Genomic DNA, 23,718 nt, shown 5'->3' with positions numbered 1-23,718 from the left:
AAGGCTTTCAATGGTGGTAGCGGATGTGCTTGCCGACATTATCACACATTTCATCCATTTGGAGTATGCATCTACAACCATTAAGAAAATTTTTCCCAAGAATGGGCTTACATAGTCGACATGGACCCTGGACCACGGTTTGGAGGGCCAGGACCATAAACTTAGTGGCGCCTCCCTGGGTGCATTGTGAACATGTATTACATTTGAGCACGCAGGATTCTTAAGTCTGCATCGATACCGGGCCACCACATGTGTGATCTGGCTATCGCTTTCATCATTACAATGTCTGGGTGGGTGCTGTGGAGATCACTGATGAAAGTGTCCCTGTCCTTTTTTGGCATCGCTACCCGATTACCCCATAGGAGGCAGTCTGCCTGTATAGACATTTCATCTTTGCGCTGCTGGTATGGCTTTATTTCTTCCTGCATCACTAATGGGACACTAGACCAACACCAGTGGTGCACACAGTTTTTTACTAAGGAAAGTAAGGGGTCCTGGCTCGTCCAGGTTCTAATCTGTCGGGCGGTAACAGGTGATTGCTTACTCTCGAATGCTTCCATTACCATAATTAAATCTGCAGGCTGTGCCATCTCCACCCCTGTGGGCAATGGCAGCCGACTGAGAGCATCGGCACAGTTTTCTGTGCCTGGCCTGTGGTGGATGGCGCAGTTGTATGCGGACAACGTGAGCGCCCATCTCTGGGTGTGGACCAATGCATTCGTATTTATCCCCTTGCTTTCAGAAAAGAAGAATATAAGCAGCTTATGGTCGGTTTCCAATTCAAATTTGAGCCCGAACAGATATTAATGCATTTTCTTTACCCCGTAAACACACGCTAACACTTCTTTTTCGATCATACTGTAGGCCCTCTTGGCCTTCGACAGACTTCTGGATGCATAAGCAACTGGTTGCAATTTCCCAAATTCATTAGCTTGTTGCAACACACACCCGACCCTGTACGACAATGCATCACATGCTAGTACCAAACGTTTATATGGATCGTATAACACAAGCAATTTGTTTGAACATAACAGCTTTCTAGCTTTCTCAAAGGCATTTTCTTGTCTTTCACCCCATACCTATTCATCTCCTTTACGCAGTAAGGAGTGCAGGGGTTCAAATAGTGTGCTAAGGCCCAGTAAGAAGTTACTAAAATAGTTCAGGAGTCCTCGAAACGACCGCAGCTCCGTCACGTTCTGTGGTCTCGGTGCGTTCTTGATTGCCTCCGTCTTCGAATCGGTGGGCCTGATGCCGTCCGCCGCGATTCTTCTCCCCAGGAATTCCACTTCAGGCGTCAGGAAAACGCACTTCGAGTGTTTTAACCTGAGCCCCAAACGATTAAGCCGACTAAGAACCTCCTCCAGGTTCTGCAGGTGCTCGACGGTGTCCCGACCTGTAACCAAGATATCGTCCTGGAAGATCACGGTACACGGGACTGACTTCAGCAAGCTTTCCATGTTCCTCTGGAATATTGCCACGGCCGATCGAATCCCAAACGGGCATCTGTTGTAAATGAAAAGACCTTTGTGCATGTTGATGCAGGTGAGGCCTTTCGATGATTCCTCCAGCTCCTGCGTCATGTAGGCTGAGGTCAAGTCCAGCTTCATGAACGTTTTCCCTCCCGCCAGCGTCGCAAATAGGTCGTCTGCCTTCAGTAGCGGGTATTGATCCTGCAGTGAGAAACGATTGATAGTTACTTTGTAATCACCACAGATTCTGATGGTTCTGTCTCCCTTGAGGACTGGAACAATCGGACTGCCCACTCATTGGGCCCAAGTTTCCACATGATAAAAAATGGGCGCCCTTCCGAGCTGGGTGCCCATTTTTCGCGTCTAAAACGGCGCTGTTTAGTTTTTGAACATTTTTTAATAAAAGTACATTGCCATCAGCACAGAGGCTTCTTGTAGCAGTGAGAAGGGTGCAGGAAGCCTCAGAAAGTTGAGGCAGCCGTTTCCCGACGACCTCCCCCTTTTGCCGTCGGGTAATGGCTCCTCAATTTCTGAGGCTTCCTGCAGCCTTCTCTCTTTCCCGCCAGCCATCTGGAACGGCTCCATTCCCTTCCCCCACCCCCCCGCGTTCGGTCGGCTCCCTCTCCCCCCCCCCCCCGTGTTCGGTAGGCTCCCTTACCTCCCCACCCACCCCCCTCCGCGTTCGTAGGCTCCCTCCCTCCCGCGTTCGGTCGGCTCCCTTACCTCCCCACCCCCCCCCCCCCCCCGCGTTCGGTCGGCTCCCCCCCCGCGTTCGTAGGCTCCCTCCCTCCCGCGTTCGGTAGGCTCCCTCCCTCCTCCCCCCCGGCCCACGTTCGGTCGGCTCCCTCCTCCCCCCCCGGCCCGCGTTCGGTCGGCTCCCTCGTTTTGTGAGGCTTGCTGCACCATTCTTCCTGGCTGAAGCACTTTCACACAAGTAGGAAGATGGTTTATTTAATCTTTTCTTTGCTTATAAATTTTTATTCAGGTTGGATTTATTTGTATAATATTTGTATAAGTATAAATAAGGATTTATTGTAGAATTTAATGAGTTCCCTTCCCTCCCCCCCCCACCTCGTTCTGGACGCCTGATTTGTAACCTGCGCCTGATTTTTTAATGTGTAGAACAGGTTTTTTCAGTTCTACAAAAATCTTCACTTGCTCCATTCTACTTTAGTTTGGAGTACATTTTCACTGTGGAAACTTTCAAATCAGGCGTCAGTGGCCGGACACGCCCCCTTTTGAAGAAAAAATTCTGTTCCAAAGTAGAACTGTTCAACCTGACTAGAACTACAGAAAAAAAAATGTGGAGAATTGCAAATTCTAAGATCGTCCGTTCTCCACCAGTTGCTCCTAAAAATCAGGCGCAAATCATGTGGAAACTTGGGCCCATTGAATTCGATCGGCGAAATGATGCCCTCTCGTTGCAGCCTGTCCAGCTCGATCTCCACCTTCTCTCTCATTATGTAAGGTACCGTTCTCGTTTTATGATGGATGGGTTGCGCCCCCGGAATCAAATGGATCTGCACTTTTGCTCCTTGGAACTTCCCGATGCCTGGTTCGAACAGCAAGGGGAACTTGTTTTAAGACCTGGGCACATGAGGTGTTGTCGACGGACGAAAGCGCTCGGACGTCGTCTCACTTCCAGCATATCTTTCCCAGCCAGCTCCTGCCGAACAGCGTGGGGCCATCGCCCGGAACCACCCAGAGTGGTAACTCGTGCACCGCTCCATCGTAGGAGATCTTTACGGAAGTACTGCCGATTACGGTAATCAGTTCCTTTGTGTACGTTCTCAGTTTAGCACGAATGGGAGTCAGGACTGGCCTTGAAGTCTTGCTGCACTACAATTTATCGAAAGTCTTTTTGCTCATTATGGACTGGCTTGCGCCTGTGTCAAGCTCCATGGACGCGGTCGGAGTTAATTTAATTCAACCGTCAGCATTATCGGGGGACACTTTGTAGTAAATGTGTGCACCCAATATACTTCTGCCTTCTCGGTCTGAGGCTCTGGTTCGTTGTGATCCACCGTGGATCTGTCCTCCTCTGCAACATGGTGGTTTGCAGGATTAGCAGGGTTTGCAGCTCGCCTGCACATACATTGGAGGTGTCCCATTGTTTCCACAGCCCTTGCAAACGTATCCTTTGAGTCGGCATGAATGGAAGCAATGATCACCCCCGCAGCGCTGACAAGGTATTAATGGCCTTATATTCACCACCCTTGATGGTGGACTATGAGTCATCTGCGGACGTGCAGCTGCAGGCTTGTAAGTCCTGCCCTGTACATTTGATTCTAAAACAACGTTACTTTGTTTACAGTACTTGCAGCAGCCTTCGTGTGCTGAGAAATTTGTTTGTTATTGTCACTGGTGGCGATAAACGCCTGGGCTATCACTTTTGCTTTACTCAAGGTTGAGGTCTCTACAGTCAAAAGTTTGCGAAATATTATCTCATGGCCAATGCCAAGTACAAAGAAGTCCCTTAGCATGTGCTCCAAGTGTCCTTCAAATTCGCAATGTCCTACAAGGCGCCTTAGCTCGGCGAAATAGCTCGCCACTTCCTGGCCTTCAGACCTCTTGTACATGTAGAACCGATACATTGCCATCAGAACGCTTTCTTTCGGGTTTAGATGCTCCCGGACCAGTGTGCACAACTCATCGTACAATTTGTCTGTGGGTTTCGCTGGAGCGAGCAGGTTTTTCATGAGGCCATACGTTGGTGCCCCGCAAACGGTGAGGAGGATCGGCCTTCGTTTGACAGTGTTCGCTTCTCCTTCCAGCTCGTTGGCCACGAAGTATTGGTCGAGTTGCTCCACGAAGGTTTCCCAATCATCTTCCTCCGAAATTTCTCCAGGATGCCCACGGTTCTTTGCATTGTCATGGTGGGGTTCGTCATTTGTATCTCGTCGGCAGCTGTTATGTCTTGAATAAAGAGTCAGGCTAGATACTGCAAGCTCAAAGTAAGGTGTGACCGTAGTCCTTTATTACAGATCTCAGAGTGCCTCTCCAGCCTGTGAGACCTCCTTATATACAGGTGCTCCCAAGGGATTGTGGGATCCCTTGGGACTCCAGGGGATAAGCCCTCTGGTGGTTAGACATGGTATTTACAGGTTTACATGCATAACAGGAAGGATGCGCTGAGTTTTGAGCTCCAGGATTTTTTGATTATTAAAGATAGAAGGGGCTAGACTTTGAGCACATCATCGTCCATACAAGAGCTGAGATGCAGGCTATTGCCCATATTTGCTAAAAAGTGGAAACTAGCGCCCGATTATCGCCCATTTATCGACGGCCCAACTTTCGGCACACATGAAGATGCTGCATCGCCCGGCCTAAGTTTTTAAAAAAATGATGTCATCTGCGTGCAAGGCCGTGAATAGTGCTGAAAATGGAAACTTGCACCCAATTATCGCCGACTGCAACTTTCACCATTTCGCCCACACTTCGCCGAAATGATCGCTGGCCGAAAAAGTCGCTGAAAAAAACTGCACTCACCTGACCTTAAGTCGGCACTACGGACACCATTTTGAAACTCGGAGGATCTATACTGAAAAGCTGCTTCAAGTGCTTGTGAGGAGAATCAATTTGTGAGTGATTTTAAGGGCCTTTTTGACTTTTGCCAATCATCTAATCACATTTGTATCTGTTGAGGACAAATTAAGGGCATTTATAGTGATTTATAGTGATGGGGCCTGTAATTTCTCAACCAGTATTGGTCTCTAATCACATGCTGCAGAATAGAGATGGGACAAGGTATATTGCCCAATCAAAAAGATGGCAGACTGCTGCTGCGGAGGAGGAGACGTTACAACCAATGCATTTAGAGGGATAAGCGATCATATCTGGACTTGTCCGATAACACGTGTGTTAGGAGGCTGCGCTCCGAAAGGAGGTCATCAGTGAGATATGCCAGCTAATTAAGGGAAATCTGCAGCCTATCAGCACTCTCGGGATCGCACTGTCCGTTGAGGTGAAGGTTACTGCGGTACTTTTCTTCTACGCATCAAGCTCCTTTCAGGCGGCATCAGCCGGCGGTATTTGCGGTATCTCTTAGCACGCCACACATTGCTCAATTCGACAGGTGACTGAAGCCCTTTATGACCAGGGAGGCACAGACTGAGAGGGGTTTGGGTTTCTCGCGAGTAGCAAATTTCCCCAAGGTGCAGGGGAATAGACTGTACACACATCGCCCTGCGAGCACCTTTACAGGATACAGAGGTGTTTCGGAACCGAAAGGGATTCCACTCCCTGAATGCGCAGCTCGTTGTCGACCACAAGCAAATAATAATGGCAGTAAATGCAAATTTTCCAGGCAGCATCCATTATGTGCACATCTTGCGTGAGAACACTGCCTCTGATTTGTTTAACAGTCAGCCACAAGGTCACGGTTGGATCCTGGGGGATAAAGGATATAGCCATGCCAGCTGGCTCATAACCCCCCAATGACATAGGTAAAAAAAGGATGAGGTCCTACAAGATGAATTTAGGGAGCGAGGAGCTAACTTAAAAAGTAGGGCCTCAAAAGTAGTAATCTCAGGATTGCTACCAGTGCCACGTGCTAGTCAGAGTAGGATTCGCAGGATAGCTCAGATGAATACGTGGCTTGGGGAGTGGTGCAGAAAGGAGGGATTCAAATTTCTGGGACATTGGAACCGGTTCTGGGGGAGGTGGGACCAGTACAAACCGGATGGTCTGCACTTGGGCAGGACCGGAACCATTGTCCTAGGGGGAGTGTTTGCTAGTGCTGTTGGGGAGGGGTTAAACTAATATGGCAGGGGGATGGGAACCTATGCAGGGAGACAGAGGGAAATAGACTGGGGCAGAAGCAAAAGATAGAAAGAAGAAAAGTAAAAGTGGAGGGCAGAGAAACCCAAGGCAAAAAGCAAAAAGGGTCACATTGCAGCAAAATTCTAAAGGGGTAAAGGGTGTTATAAGACAAGCCTGAAGGCTCTGTGCCTCACTGCGAGGAGTATTCGGAATAAGGTGGACGAATTAACTGCACAGATAGCAGTTAACGGATATGATGTAATTGGCATCATGGAGACAGGGGTATTCAACATTTAGGAAGGACAGACAGAAAGGAAAAGGAGGTGGGATGGCGTTGCTGGTTAAAGAGGAAATTAATGCAATAGTAAGGAAGGACATTAGCTTGGATGATGTGGAATCGGTATGGGTGGAGCTACAGAATATGAAAGGGCAGAAAACACTAGTGGGAGTTGTGTACAGACCACCAAACAGTAGTCGTGAGGCTGGGGACAGCATCAAACAAGAAATTAGGGATGCGTGCAATAAAGGTACAGCAGTTATCATGGGTGACTTTAATCTACATTGGGCTAACCAAACTGATAGCAATGCAGTGGAGGAGGATTTCCTGGCGTGTATTAGGGATGGTTTCCGAGACCAATATGTCGAGGAAGCAACTAGAGGACTGGCCATCCTAGACTGGGTAATGTGTAATGAGAAAGGACGAATTAACAATCTTGTTGTGCGAGGCCCCTTGGGGAAGAGTGACCATAATATGGTAGAATTCTTTATTAAAATGGAGAGTGACACAGTTAATTCAGAGACTAGGGTCCTGAACTTAAGGAAAGGTAACTTCGATGGTATGAGACGTGATTTGGCTAGAATAGACTGGCGAGTGATACTTAAAGGGTTGATGGTGGATAGGCAATGGCAAACATTTAAAGATCACATGGATGAACTTCAACAATTGTACATCCCTGTCTGGAGTAAAAATAAAATGGGGAAGGTGGCTCAACCGTGGCTAAAAGCAAAATTAAGGATCGTGTTAAATCCAAGGAAGAGGCATATAAATTGGCCAGAAAAAGCAGCAAACCTGAGGACTGGGAGAAATTTAGAATTCAGCAGAGGAAGACAGAGTTTAATTAGGAGGGGGAAAATAGAGTATGAGAGGAAGCTTGCCGGGAACATAAAAACTGACTGCAAAAGCTTCTATAGATATGTGAAGAGAAAAAGATTAGTGAAGGCAAACGTAGGTCCCTTGCAGTCAGATTCAGGTGAATTTATAATGGGGAACAAAGAAATGACGGACCAGTTAAACAAATACTTTGGTTCTGTCTTCACGAAGGAAGACACGAATAACCTTCCGGAAATACTAGGGGACTGAGGGTCTAGTGGGAAGGAGGAACTGAAGGAAGTCCTTATTAGGCGGGAAATTGTGTTCGGGAAATTAATGGGATTGAAGGCCGATTAAATCCCTGGGACCTGATAGTCTGCATCCCAGAGTACTTAAGGAAGTAGCCCTAGAAATAGTGGATGCATTGGTGATCATTTTCCAACAGTCTATCGACTCTGGATCGGTTCCTATGGATTGGAAGGTAGCGAATGTAACACCACTTTTTAAGAAAGGAGGGAGAGAGAATCAATTATTAAAGATGAAATAGCAGCACATTTGGAAAGCAGTGACGGGATCGGTCCAAGTCAGCATGGATTTATGAAAGGGAAATCCTGCTTGACAAATCATCTAGAATTTTTTGAGGATGTAACTGGTAGAGTGGACAAGGGAGAACCAGTGTATTTGGACTTTCAAAAGGCTTTTGACAAGGTCCCACACAAGAGATTGGTGCGAAAAATGAAAGCACATGGTATTGGGGGTAATGTACTGACGTGGATAGAGAACTGGTTGGCAGACAGGAAGCAGAGAGTCAGGATAAACGGGTCCTTTTCAGAATGGCAGGCAGTGACTAGTGGGGTGCGGCAGGGATCCCAGCTATTTACAATATAAAATTAATAATTTGGATGAGGGAATTGAGTGTAATATCTCCAAGTTTGCAGATGACACTAAGCTGGGTGGCGGTATGAGCTGTGAGGAGGATGCTAAAAGGCTGCAGGGTAACTTGGACAGGTTAGGTGAGTGGGCAAAAGCGTGGCAGATGCAGTATAATGTGGATAAATGTGAGGTTATCCACTTTGGTGGCAAAAACACAAAGGCAGAATATTATCTGAATGGCAGCAGATTAAGAAACGGGGAGATGCAACGAGACCTGGGTACATCAGTCATTGAAAGTTGGCATGCAGGTACAGCAGGTGGTGAAGAAGGCAAATGGTATGTTGGCCTTCATGGCTAGGGGTATAGGAGCAGGGAGGTCTTACTGCAGTTGTACAGGGCCTTAGTGAGGCCTTAGTAAGGATAAGGGGTAAGCCATTTAGGACTGAGATGAGGAGAAACTTCTTCACTCAGAGAGTTGTTAACATGTGGAATTCCCTACCACAGAGAATTGTTGATGCCAGTTCATTGGAAATATTCAAGAGGGAGTTAGATATGGCTCTTCCGGCTAAAGGGATCAAGGGGTATGGAGAGAAAGCAGGAAAGGGGTACTGAGGTGAATGATCAGCCATGATCTTATTGAATGGTGGTGCAGGCTCGAAGGGCCGAATGGCCTACTCCTGCACCTATTTTCTATGTTTCTATGTATTCCCCAGACGTAAGCCGAAAAGTCCTACAATAAAAGCCATATAGCTAAATGTAATGTCGTCGAAAAGACAGTTGGAGTGCTTAAGCAGCGCTTCAGATGCCTGGACCACTCAGGAGGCAACCTACAATACCACGCTGAGCAGGTCGCTGAGTTTATTGTGGTGTGCTGTATGCTGCAAAACCTAGCTATGAGGAGAGGATAACAATTGCCAGATAGGATCGCCAGTCCACCTCAGGAAAGAGGGGAGGTGGAAGAGCAGGATGACAAGGAGGATGACATGGACCTAGGGGAGGACAATCAGCCTGGCAATGAACATATGTCCCCACGCCCCCCTGCAAGACTGGAAAAGCCCCGTGGTAGTTACCCAGCTGCAAAACTCTTGCATCAGCAGCTCATAAATAAACTTACATTGGTGAGTTGCGTTAAAGTTTCATCCTTACCTGGCCTGGCCATGGCCATTGTTTCCAACCAGTGTATTGATGTTTTACTTTGCGTTATTAGAAGACATTTGAGGACAATTGTAAAGCTAAATAAATAATGAAACACAAATGTGAAAATTTTTAGAACAAACATATATAACACCCATCTCCCCCACCCGCCCAAACCCAAACATTCAACAATATTTTTAACAGAACAATAAAATAACAACACCCTCCCACCATCCCCAACAGTGAACATTGAACAAAAATGTATTTTTAACAAGAACTATATACAGCACCCACCCCTCCCTATCTGCGGCCACGCTTCCCTCCTGAACCTTGCCCCCCCCCCCTTGTAGTCAGCCCCTGTTTAAATCCCCGAGTAATGGGACCAGAACGCCTTGCAGCAGGGGACCTCAAGGCCTATTGCTGTGGGGGGGCGGGGGGAGGGGCGCGCGGATGTGTGATGTCGGCAGAATCTCCTCAGTGGCTGGAGGAGAAGACTTTTCAAAGAAATGTCTTCCGAATCAGAAGGAAGTTCTTCTTCCTGACTCGCATCTGTCCTGGTGCTTGGTGGGATGGCACCTTGGGGTGCAGTTCCGTTTCCCAACACTATCACACGCCGCAAGGCATGGACAGTGTCGGTCCTTTGTTCCATGCCCTCCATTATTCGTGCGGACACTGTGACAATAAGAACATAACATAAGAGCATAAGAAATAGGAGCAGGAGTAGGCCATTTGGCCCCTCGAGCCTGCTCTGCCATTTAATAAGAGCATGGCTGAACGTGGGCCGCGGGCCCAGGTATGGAGCAGAGCTGCGGGAAGATAGTATATCTGTGGTTCACCACATCCTCTGGCTCATTCCTCCATTCATCCCAAAATATGGACAAGCCTGTTCTGCACACCAGCGTGCACAATGCCAGTAACTGCTACAAGCAGATTCTCCTCCACCCCACTCTCTCCCCCCCTCACACTCTATCCCTCTCCCCCCCACGCTCTCTCCCGCCCCCCCCCACACACTCTCTCCCTCCCCCCCATACTCTCTCCCTCCCTCACCCCACACTCTCTCCCTCCCTCCCCCCCATACTCTCTCCCTCCCTCACCCCACACTCTCTCCCTCCCTCCCTCCCCACACTCTCTCCCTCCCACCCCACACTCACTCCCTCCCCCCCACACTCTCTCCCTCTCCCCCCCACACATTCTCTCCATCACCCCACACACTCTCTCCCTCCCCCCCACACAATCTCTTCCTCCCCCCCACACACACTCTCTTCTCCCCTCTCCACACTCTCTTCTCCCCCTCACACGCTCTCTCCCTCCCCCTCACACACTCCCTCCCTCCCCCACACACTCTCCTTCCCTCCCCCACACACTCTCCTTCCCTCCCCCACACACTCTCCACCCCACCCCAGACACTCCCTCCCCCCATGACATTCCCTCCCTCCCCCCCAGACACTCCCTGCCCCCCAGACACTCCCTCCCGCCCGACACTCCCCCCCCACCACACATCTCTCCCTCCCCCCCACACTCTCTCCCTCCCCCCTCCACACTTCCTCCTCCCCCCCCAACACACTCTCCCCCCGCAATCTCTTTCCCCTCACACACACACTCTCTCTCTCCCCCCCACACACACTCTCCCCCACCCCACACACTCTCTTCCCCCCCCATACACTGTCTCCCCCTACACACACACACTCTCTCTCTCCCCACACACATTCTATCCCCCCACACACTTTTCCCCCCACCCCAAACACTCCCTCCCTCCCCCGCCCCCAGACACTCCCTCCCCTCCCAGACACTCCCTCCCCCCCACACTCTCTCCCACCCACCACACACACTCTCTCCCCCTCCCCACACACACTCTCTCCCCCTCTCCCCACTCTCCCCCCCCCACTCTCTCCCCCCACCCCCACTCTCTCTCTCCCCCCCCTTCTCTTTCACCTCCACGCCCCCACTCTCTTCCTCCCCTGCACACATTCTCTGCGGTCAACCCACCAATCACCTGAAGGAGCTCTCGACCTATGTCGACGCTCGCCCTTGACAGTGCTACCATGTCCTCGTTAGGATCTGCCCATCGCAGCGCGTGCCTACCTTGCCGACGTGGGCACTGGATGCCTTGGAGTTGCCTGCTGCAAGCCGCTTGGCCCCGCTACTTCATCCATCGATGAAGACGTGGCTGCAGGTACAACAGATGACATGTCATCTTCCTCCTCCTCAGTAGTCTCCTCTGGACCCGTGGTGATGACCACCTGCAGCGGCAAAGGCTTTCGTGGAGGGGCCTCCCTTTGCGCCTTGGGAGACTCGGGACCTGCAAAACATAATTGAGGTTATTAGAACAAAAGGGTAGACATGAGAATGCTTGCGCTGCGCTGGCATATGTACGAGGAGCAACACTACTGCAATCAGTGTGAACGAGAGACGTTACATATGATTAAATCATATGATTGTGCATCTATGGAATTCTGTATCCCAGAGACCTGTGGAGGCTCGGTCATTGAATATATTTAAGGCGGAGATAGACAGAATCTTGAGCGATAAGGGAGTAAAGGGTTATGGGGAGCAGGCAGGAAAGTAGAGATGAGTCCATGAAAGATCAGCCATTATCTTATTGAATGGCGGAGCAGGCTCAAGGGGCCAAATGGCCGACTCCTGCTCCTATTTCTTATGTTCTTATGAATGAGAATACTACAGAAACTGCATGCATAACATGACATCATTCATATATTATAATGAAATGTCGTTACATTACTTTGAATTACCACTGCTTTACACATTACTCACATGGTGCAACAATGGGATCTGCACCACCATGGGTGGCAGAACGACTGTGGCTGCCCATTAGTGCTGTAGCAAGTTCCTCTAACTCGGCGAGCGGCTATATTTCAGCAGGGCCTCCTCTAGTAAGCCTCTGCTCCTCCCGATTCTTAGATATCTTCCTCTGCAAACGTGACAAGAGCATGGCATAAGCTAATTGACTAGGTGCTATTAGGGAAAGACAACAGATTCTAACTTTATATGCTAATAGGTTTATATCCACAATGGATGCATGGTTACAACATGTAATCAGAGAAAATATTTAATAGCATCATGTTTAGGAACTAATGCTTGACACCAAACATCTCGCCTACAATCTCCAGGAAGGGCCCCATCCACAGGCCGTTGCATTTGGTGCTTGAGGGGAGGTAGGCGGTTTATTTGACTCGATGGAGGTCCCCCAGGGGGGTGCGGGGGGGGGGGGGGGGGGAGTCAGGACCGCTGGTGAGATCAGCAATGACAGGCGTGTAATGGGAGGGGACACCGTGGCTGTGCCCGGAGACCTCCATCCCAATGTCCCAAAGTGACCCAGGGCAGACAGTGAGCCAGGGCAGACAGTGAGCCAGGGCAGCTCTCCCCTAGTCCAGGCTGGGTCACGGTGTGAGTGACAGCAGCCGGAGAGACTCACACAGTCTGGGTAAAGGTGACCAGACCCCTCATTCCTCAGTCGTGTCCCATCCACCAACGTAACCCAAAAGGAGACGGCGCCCAAATTAGACTTAAAGGGCGCAGGTTCTGACCCCAGTCCAAATCTTAGCAGGGAACCTACGCAAGATTACCCAGCTTAATTACAATCCGGCAGATTTACATATTCAGTGGATCATTATAACTTAAAATCTATTTAATACTTACTCTTGCGGAAGCAACCAGGCTGTTCCACCTCTTGCGGCCTGTCAGACTCATGCCTATTGTGGAACACTGACGAAACAATATCGGCGATCTCGCCCCATATTCTTTAATAAATCCGGTGTGGAGGTTTCCCATGCCCACCCCGGGTTAATTGGCCCCACCGAGTCTCGACCTCATGGACTAATGCCTCATTCACAGCGTCAGAGAAGCCCTTTGCCCTCCTTCTCCCTGCAACCTCCTGGAGCTTCTCTCCCGAGTCCTTGTGGGACATCTCCATCATAATTTTAACTTTCTCACTTGATTTACAACAATCTTTTAACTTTTAACTCCTTCACAACAATAGCACTTCTTCAAAAATCTTAGCAATCCTTCACTTAAAGCTCTTCTCTCTCTCTCCCTCCCTTTATCTTCTGAGCATGCGCAGATGACCCATGATCTCCTGCATCGCGGGAAAAGTTCTTTGCTAAAAAAAAGAGCATATGCAGAATGGCTGTTGCTATGGACGCTAGCCTTGCACGACTGGATACATCGCTCAGGCCCTTTTCTCATCACTAAGGCTATCGCCCAAAATAAAAAGCCAAAATTAACGGTCAAAAAAATGGGTGATATTCTAGCGATCTTGAAAAATAAAAAATCACTAAGGCCGGAAATATCGCCCATTTTTGGACGATAGCGATCATAGTGGAAAGTCTAGCCCGAGGACTTTGGGTTATTTTTAATTATAATATTGCTATTAAATTTACTTGCAATCAATTGAGATAAAATCCAGAACACACAGCTTTTGCAAATGTGGATTAGAATTAGCACATGGGTATTAGACCCAAGATATTATTTCTCCCATGTCACATCAGATTGAGAGAATGAGCTTCATTAGAGGAAACTGGCTATAATATGTTGGAATGGCTTGATTCATGTGAGCCCACTGGGGGATACTGTCAGGGAAGCTGAGCTCAAGGAAGTTTGATTGGCAGCTCAACTGGCCAATTCCTGAGCACGGAGTTGTGGGGAAAGTCAGAGGTCAAACCTGACTTCCTGCCCAGCTAAGTAAAAACACATGGGGAAAGTATGCAGAGAGTCTATTGAGAGCTGGTAAGGCAGAGAGAGATTTTGCTTTAAATGTTGGGAACACCGAAGCCATTGTTTTTGGTCCCCGCCACAAACTCCGTTTCCTAGCCACTGACTCCATCTCTCTCCCTAACATCTGTCTGAGGCCAAATCACCTGTTCACAACCTTGCTGTTATATTTGACCCTGAGATAAGCTTCTGACCACATATCCGCAGCAGAACTAAAATCGGCTATTTCCACCTCTGTAACATTGCCTGTCTCCGCCTCTGCCTCAGCTCATCCGCTGCTGAAACCCTCATCCATGCCTTTGTTACCTCTAGACTTGACTGTTCCAATGCGCTCCTGGCTGGCCTCCCACGTTCTACCCTACGTAAACTTGAGGTCATCCAAAACTCGGCTGTTCATGTCCTAAGTCGCACCAAATCCTACTCACCCATCACCCCTGTGACCTACATTGGCTCCCAGTTAAGGAATGCCACGATTTCAAAATTCTTACCCTTGTTTGCAAATTCCTCCATGGCCTCGCCCTTCCCGATCTTTGTTATCCCTTCCAGCACCACAACCCCCTGAGATATCTGCGCTTCTCTAATTCTGCTCTCTTGAGCATCCCTGATTATAATCGTTCAACCATTGGTGGCCGTGCCTTCTGTTGCCAAGGCCCTAAGCTCTGGAATTCCCTCCCTAAACCTCTCCGCCTCTGTACCTCTCCTCCTTTAAGATGCTCCTTAAAACCTATGTCTTTGAGCAAGCTTTTGGTCACCTGCCCTAATTACTCCTTGTGTGGCTTGGTGCAGATATTTTGTCTTTTAGTACTCCTATATAGTGCCTTGGGATGTTTTACTACGTTAAAGGTGCTATATAAATACAATTGTTGTTGATGTAAATTTATTCTGACCAGATTCTGTGAGAGCACTTGTCAGAAAGTGTATTGAGGTGTAACGTGCCATGCTTTATTTTCTTTCTTTCAAGGAGCATTACAAAATAAGTTAAAATTCACTAATTGTTACTCTGTTCATTCACACGTAATTGACCTCACATATCGGGCCAGGAGTTGTTCCGTTTTTTTGGAGCAACTAGATTTTTTTGGAGTATCTTAAAAATCGCAATTCTGACCATTTAATTTGCTCCAGTGTAAGTGAGTTAGTTAGGTTTTTTTTTAGTTTAGTTTTTTTTTCAAAAGGGGGCGATACCAGCCACTTACGCCTGTTTTGGCCAGTTAAGCAAGTTTAGACAGTTAAAAGTTACTCCAAACTAACTTAGGCCAGCGTTTGTGGCCGCACAGAAAAACCTTGCAGTGAGCTAAGAAATCAGCGCAGGTAAGTACATTTAAAGCACCAAGCACTAAACAAAGCACAACAATAAGCATTCAATAACAAATAAAAAATACAAGGAAGCTGAGAGGACCTGCACTGAGCACCAAGACTTACAAAGCACTAAACAACTAGATTAAAAAGGGATTGGTAAACTAACAAATACATTATAGCAAATCCTGTAAATAAGAGTTTCAGCCAAACTATTTTACAGAATTCCTTTTGAAAGCAGATGAAGAGTAAATTTGAATGTAAATCAAACAAGAATTTAGGACCACATAATCAATCTATCAATAAATAAATAACTAAACAAATAAAAAATAGAAGTCTTACCTTCAGCAAAGCTTTACTGCAGAAAAACACTAGCAGCTGGCTGCCGATGAGGGAGTCCATTCGGCCAGGGCTGGGGCAGTAAGACGCACATCGGGAGGCTACGCTCAACGTGGCTTTGGTAAGAGGGGGGTGGCGCTGAACACGGCATTGGTAAAATGGGGGGGGGCCTAAACACGGCATTGGTAAAGGGGGGGGCTGAACGCGGCATTGGTAAAGGGGGGGGCTGAACGCGGCATTGGTAAAGGGGGGGGCTGAACGCGGCATTGGTAAAGGGGGGGGCTGAACGCGGCATTGGTAAAGGGGGGGGCTGAACGCGGCATTGGTAAAGGGGGGGCCGAGGCTGAATGCGGCATTGGTAAAGGGGGGGGGCTGAACATGGCATTGGTAAAGGGGGGGCCGAGGCTGAATGCGGCATTGGTAAAGGGGGGGGGCTGAATGCGGCATTGGTAAAGAGGGGGCCGAGGCTGAATGCGGCATTGGTAAAGGGGGGGGGCTGAACATGGCATTGGTAAAGGGGGGGGCTGAACATGGCATTGGTAAAGGGGGGGGCTGAACATGGCATTGGTAAAGGGGGGGGGCTGAACATGGCATTGGTAAAGGGGGGGGCTGAACATGGCATTGGTAAAGGGGGGGGGCTGAACATGGCATTGGTAAAGGGGGGGGCTGAACATGGCATTGGTAAAGGGGGGGGGGGCTGAACGCGGCATTGGTAAAGGGGGGGCTGAACATGGCATTGGTAAAGGGGGGGGGCTGAATGCGGCATTGGTAAAGGGGGGGGGCTGAATGCGGCATTGGTAAAGGGGGGGGCTGAATGCGGCATTGGTAAAGGGGGGGTGCTGAACGCGGCATTGGTAAAGGGGGGGGCGCTGAATGCGGCATTGGTAAAGGGGGGGGGCTGAACGCGGCATTGGTAAAGGGGGGGGCTGAATGCGGCATTGGTAAAGGGGGGGGGCTGAATGCGGCATTGGTAAAGGGGGGGGCTGAATGCGGCATTGGTAAAGGGGGGGGGCTGAATGCGGCATTGGTAAAGGGGGGGGGGGGCTGAATGCGGCATTGGTAAAGGGGGGGGCTGAATGCGGCATTGGTAAAGGGGGGGGCTGAATGCGGCATTGGTAAAGGGGGGGGGCTGAATGCGGCATTGGTAAAGGGGGGGGGCTGAATGCGGCATTGGTAAAGGGGGGGGCTGAATGCGGCATTGGTAAAGGGGGGGGGCTGAATGCGGCATTGGTAAAGGGGGGGGCTGAATGCGGCATTGGTAAAGGGGGGGGGCTGAATGCGGCATTGGTAAAGGGGGGGGCCGAGGCTGAATGCGGCATTGGTAAAGGGGGGGGCTGAATGCGGCATTGGTAAAGGGGGGGGCCGAGGCTGAATGCGACATTGGTAAAGGGGGGGGGGCTGAATGCGGCATTGGTAAAGGGGGGGCTGAATGCGGCATTGGTAAAGGGGGGGGGCTGAATGCGGCATTGGTAAAGGGGGGGGGCTGAATGCGGCATTGGTAAAGGGGGGGCTGAATGCGGCATTGGTAAAGGGGGGGCCGAGGCTGAATGCGGCATTGGTAAAGGGGGGGCCGAGGCTGAATGCGGCATTGGTAAAGGGGGGGGGGGCTGAACGCGGCATTGGTAAAGGGGGGGGGCTGAATGCGGCATTGGTAAAGGGGGGGCTGAATGCGGCATTGGTAAAGGGGGGGCTGAATGCGGCATTGGTAAAGGGGGGGCTGAATGCGGCATTGGTAAAGGGGGGGGGGGCTGAATGCGGCATTGGTAAAGGGGGGGGCTGAATGTGGCATTGGTAAAGGGGGGGCCGAGGCTGAACGCGGCATTGGTAAAGGTGGGGGGGGGAGGCTGAATGTGGCAGGGAAAGCCGATGAGGGAGCCCCATTCGGCCAGGGCTCGGGGCATCGTACTTCTGTGATCTTTTGCGCTAGTTTTGAGCGAATTGTGCTTGAAATAACAGCACACCCTAACGGAAACTCTACCCCAAACTTTTGATTGTAAGGGAAACATGGTCTGCCTACTGGAGGGTCAGTTGATGCTGAACCTGAGAATATCTAGTGCAGGTCTGAATTTTGTCTAATGTCAGTTCTGGGTAAACTTTTAAATCTATAGTTTGTGATAAAATGAGGGAACATTTAGAAAGACAAGGTTAATTAAGTAAAGCAAGCATGTATTTGTTAAAGGCAAGTCATGTTAGACAAATTTAAGGATATTGTGAAGAAGTGGCCAATTAGAAAGGTAACGAGAATGCTGGAAATATAGTGTATGTGGATTTAGAGTAGGCATTTACTAAGGTGTCTCACAAGAGGCTTGTTAGAAACATTCAGGAATGAGTGGAAATGTAGCAGCATGGATACGAAAGGCGTTGCTTGGATTGGAGAAGGGTTAGAAGTGGTGCACCCCAGGGTGTTTTTTGGGTCCACTTCCGTTCTTGGTATATGTAGATGGTTCGGAACTTGGGGAAATGAAACCCAGTCGCAAAGTTTGCTGAGTAAAGGGTTTGATAAATAATGAGGAGTACTATAAAGAGACTTCAGGAAGACATTAACAGCTCAGAATGAGAAGACAGGAGAAGGATAAATGTGAAATGTTCCACTTTCGAGGGAACTCATAGAATGGAATATATACTTAATGGAAAGGTGCTGAAGAATGTATATAAACGATCAATACGTCATTTCCTGAAAGTGGACGTGCAGATGGATTAAACCAAAAACATTTTGGATTTTCTAAAAATAGGCATAGCGTACAAGAACAAAGAAGTAACGATCAATTTGTACAAACCATAGAATCAGTTTATAATGCTGAAGAGGCCATTTGGCCCAATTTATCAATGCTAGTTCCTTGCTGGACCAATTCCAAACTAATTCCACTGCTCCAATCTCCCTTTGTAGCCTTGTGTGCCTCACAACTTGAGCCACCTCGGGGAAATCCCCTCCGTGCCTTTCAGTTCCGCGCGGAGGGGTTCCCTGTATGGGCTGCTCCTGCACACTCTGCACCTTGCCATCCTCGTCTGCCGTCCGGACACGCCATAGCGCACCATCTTGCCGTCCGGAGGAGGTGGGGTCCCCGATGGCGTGCACTCTACGCGGTATTCCTCCCACTATTTATTGGGGACTTGGCCTGGAGGGTGGTGCACGGAGCAGTCCCGTGCAATACATTTTTAAGTCGGTTAATGGGCTCCCAGGCTGCCTGCAATTTCTGCGGACTGGAAGAGTCCATGTTCCATGTGTTTATGGAATGTGCGAGGTTGCAGCCCCTATTCCATTATTTAAAGGGACTGCTCCTCAAATTCTGGTTGCACTTCAGTCCCACATTCCTGATCTTTGGGCACCCTGTGCGGAGGGGAGCGGGTAGGTCCGAGGGCCTCCTCGTAGGACTGCTCCTGGGCATGGGGGCCATCAGCCGGTCCAGGCAGCGGGCGGTCGAGGGGGTCGTTCAGCCGACTGCCTGCCTCTCTTCCGCGCTAACATTGAGCAAGGGTGTCCCTGGAGATGGAGCACACGGTGTTCACCGGTACACTCGCGGCCTTCTTTGAGAGGTGGGCGCCGGAGGGACTGGAGTGCATCATCACCCCTGGCAACCAAATTTTAATTTGATTTTATATGTTTTAACGTTTAATTTGTTTTATTGCCGGGTTTTAGTATCCCCTCCCTTTTAGCCAGGGGGCACTTGTATAATTTGTGGATTTAGTGCCCAAAAAAACAAAAACAAAACAAAAAAGGGCACTTGAAAAGTGTTTGGAGTGTCCCCTTCCTTTAATCAGGGGGCACTTGATTTAATGTTTATTTTTGTTCTCAACAAAAGAGTTGCAGCCTTGTGTGTTCTGCTTCAAATATTTCTCCACTTTTCCTTTAAAATATATAATGGTATCTGCTTCAACCAGTCCCTGTGATAAAGCATTCAAGCTCCCGTACTTCCCTTCCCACTCTTTTAATGAGAAATGTAAATGCACACAATACTCTGACCTATGATCAGGGCTTCCTCTGACTCGTGTTCTACTGTTTTGGTTACATAGTTGAGCATTGTATTGGCTTTGGTAATTGCTGCTCTAACATGCAAATTTTATAGCATGTTATCACTATAAAATTTACCATCATCATCATCATAGGCAGTCCCTCGGAATCGAGGAATACTTGCTTCCACTCTTAAAATGAGTTCTTAGGTGGCTGAACAGTCCAATACGAGAACCACAGTCCCTCTCACAGGTGGGACAGATAGTCATTGAGGGAAAGGGTGGATAGGACTGGTTTGCCGCACGCTCCTTCCGCTGCCTGCACTTGGTCTTTGTATGCTCTCGGCGATGAGACTCGAGGTGCTCAGCGCCCTCCCGGATGCACTTCCTCCACTTAGGGCGGTCTTTGGCCAGGGACTCCCAGGTATCAGTGGGGATGTTGTACTTTATCAGGAAGGCTTTGAGGGTGTCCCTGTAACGTTTCCTCTGCCCACTTTTGGCTCGTTTGCCGTGAAGGAGGTCTGACTTGCTTTGGGAGTCTCGTGTCTGGCATGCGAACTATGTGGCCTGCCCAGCGGAGCTGATCAAGTGTGGTAAGTGCTTCAATGCTGGGGATGTTAGCCTGGTTTTGGGCGCTAATGTTGGTGCGTCTGTCCTCCCAGGGGATTTATAGGATCTTGTGGAGACATCATTGGTGATATTTCTCCAGTGACTTGAGGTGTCGACTGTACATGGTCCAAGTCTCTGAGCCATACAGGAGGGCAGGTATTACTACAGCCCTGTAGACTATGAGCTTGGTGGCAGTTTTGAGGGCCTGGTCTTCAAGCACTCTTTTCCTCAGGCGACCCATTTCTTCCAACTTACATATTTTGTTCATCTCAATCGGTAATTTCTGAGCAGCCTCCATCAATACTGCTGCCCCTAATAGTTTGATATCATTTGCAAACTTGACCAATTTGTCTTGTGTTTCGGAATCCACGTCATTGATGTAAGTTAGAAACAATACCAACTACCTCCACCCTGAAATCATTCCTCTAACAAGTATCTGCTGTTTTCCACCCCTCAGTCAATTTCTTATCCATTCCCAGTGTAGGGGAGGACGAAAACCCCCTAATTTTACTCAGAAGGAAAAGGGCTGTGGAATCAGTCTGGGCTGTGAATTGAAACCGATGGAAGGAAAACTTTGGGACACAAATGAATTTTAAAAGGGCAGACGAGGCCTGCAGGGGATAAAAGGGGGTGCATTCATGGAGACCCCCCCCCCCAGTGTTTGGACTCATAGAAAAGGGAATTTAATTTGGAACTATCTACCAGAAAGTTTGAAATCCTAAAGTGCACATGGAAGAAACTACGAACTTTAATCGAATTTGGGATTTTTTAAAAGGTGTATGTTGGGTCTGCAAGAAAATGGGTGGGGTCAATATCAAAAGGGCCAGTTTGGACATTGGAACTAATCAAATTGTCTGGGAACTGTGTACCCTCGAAACTTGCCCCTTGAAAACATTAGCATTTAAACAATGCCACATACATATTCCAACACCTTTTTCATCAGGCATAGAAATATCTGGCTCAGGCCAGACTAGCACAATGGCTACAGGAGGCCAATGCAATCAACACCCACTCAAACCTTGAGTAGGTTAACATCAGTGGAAAAAAAAAACCCAATCTAAAACTACTGCATTTTTCAAAATCAAAAAGTCCACCAATGAGAAGAATCGACTTCAGCAGGAGAGGCGGACTGGATAATCTGGCTATAAAAAAGGGGTTTCTGACGTAGTGAAAAAGAAGTGATGATTTTCCCTGCCCTCGTGATTCAACAACCACAACCACAAGCCTCGCGACACTGAAGGAAAACCAGTGTCCGAAGACACCGAAGATAGAAGAAACAAACCACCAGACTGCGGAAGGCACAGTAGTGAGTATAACCTCTGGTCACCAGAACTCCCAACTCAGTTAGGCCAGGAAAGGTGGGAGGTTGGGCATTGTACTGCTAAACTGGTGTAAAGATTTTCGTTGGGTCCGTTTTAGTGGGATTTAGGGGGATTGTTTTGTTGGTGTATTGCTGTTTGTTGAGTTACACCTTGTCAAATAAATTGGAAGCCTAAAGTTCCTCTTGGAATCACTTTGTCTCAGTTCTATTGTATTACATCTCCTGATCGTGAGTCTTATGTCAGAACCGTGTAAGGGAAGCTAGGAGCGCCTCCAAAACGCTTAACTGTGTGTCACAGGCTAGGGAAGAAGGGGTTAGGAGTGTTTGACACTCACAGGTGCCTCACAGGCTAGGCATAAGCTGTGGGGACGCACGAGTCTCAAAACCCCCTTCATAAGCTGTGGACACAGTCTCTCCAGGGGTGCTCTTGCAGCACTCAGGGTACCTCACAGGCCAGGCATAAGCTGTGAGGGCAGAAGCCCAGAGAGAGACACCCAAGGCACAACAACCCTGTGAAAACCCCTTACACCAGGGTTTCTCCTGAATCCGCAAAGCTTTTGGTTTAACTAATAGCTTTACTTTGCGAACTTTGTCTAAAGATCTTGGGGTTACCACAGTCCACTTGGGTTGTCACTTTTTCAAAGAGGTCAAGGAGGTTGCTCAAGGTGGATCTTCTACTCTGAATCCATGTTTGGCAACTGTTTACACGGCTATAGATACAGATTATAGATTTAGTCCGAATAATCGATTCCATTATTTAACCTGAGATTGAAGTAAGCCGAATGGGTCTGTAGTTGATAGTGTCTGATTTATTTCCCTTTTTGAACAAGGATACCATGAGGGAGAGGCTGGGAGAAATGGGGGCGATGGGGTGGGTGGGTGGGGGTGGGGCGGTAAGCGGAGAAGGCCAAAAATGTAGCTGCATTCTCAAGCCTACATGAGAGGCCAGGAAAAGGATTATAATGGTTTGCCCACTGTGAGACAGGATGTTGGCCACTTATCACTACTATGTTTTTATTTTGTGCAGAAACTGATAACACTATTTTAAGCAGTTGCAAACTGAGACACCCCAGCACGAATATAAACTTTCATGGTTGAGCAAAGACAACTTATAAATACTGGATAAATCTAGTCTGTCTGAACCTATTCCACAGAACACAGCCCCTGTACTTACTGTTGAGTGCAGAATGGTCTTCGACTACTGGGGTGGAGCAGCAGCCTAGAGAACGGGTTTCTGAATTTGGGGGCAGAGTTCCAAAGTTGCGATAACAACAACTTGTATTTATAAAGTGCCCTTAATGTAATAAAACCTCCCAAGTCGCTTCACAGGAGTGTTATATTACAAAAATTGAATCCGAGCTATATAAGGAGATGTTAGAGCAGATGACCAAAAGTGGTAGGTTTTAAGGAGCATCTTAAAGGAGGAAAGAGAAGTGGGGAGGTGCAGAGATGTAGGGAGGGAATTCCAGAGCTTAGGACCCAGGCAGCTGAAGGCACGACCGCCAACAGTACAGCATTTAAAATCGGGGATGTTCACAAGGCCAGAATAGCCGGAGTGCGGAGGTCTAGGGGGATTATAGGTGTGGAGGAGATTACAGAGATATGGGTTGACGAAGCCCTGGAGGGATTTAAAAACAAGGACAATAATTTTAAAATCTAGTCGTTGCTTAACTGGGAGCAATTGTAGGTCAGCAAGGACATGAGTGTGTGGGACTTGGAGCCAGAGTTTTGGATGACCAAATTTATGGACTAGGGAGGTGGCCAGCAGTGCAGAATAGTCAAGCCTAGAGTTGATAAAGGCATGGATGAGGGTTTCAGCAGCAGGTAAGTTGAGGTAAGGACAGACGATATTACGAAATGGAAATGGGCAGTCTTAGTGATTAGAATGGATATGAGGTAAAAAGATCAATTCATGATCAAATATGACAACAAGTTTGCGAACAGACTTGGTCATCCTTAGAAAGTTGCCGAGGAGAGAGTGAAAATCAGTGGAAAGGGAAGTGTGGACCAAAGATAATGGCTTCAGTCTTCCCGATATTTAATTGGAGAAAATTCCTACTCATCTAGTGCTGGATGTCGGACAAGCAGTCTAATAGTATAGAGATGGTGGAAGGTTCGAGAGAGGTGGTGGCGACGTAGAGCTGGGTATCATC

The sequence above is a fragment of the Pristiophorus japonicus genome, chromosome 11 (assembly GCF_044704955.1).
Source record: "Pristiophorus japonicus isolate sPriJap1 chromosome 11, sPriJap1.hap1, whole genome shotgun sequence".
In the NCBI taxonomy this organism is placed as follows: Eukaryota; Metazoa; Chordata; class Chondrichthyes; family Pristiophoridae; genus Pristiophorus; species Pristiophorus japonicus.
This window is presented reverse-complemented; position numbering follows the sequence as displayed.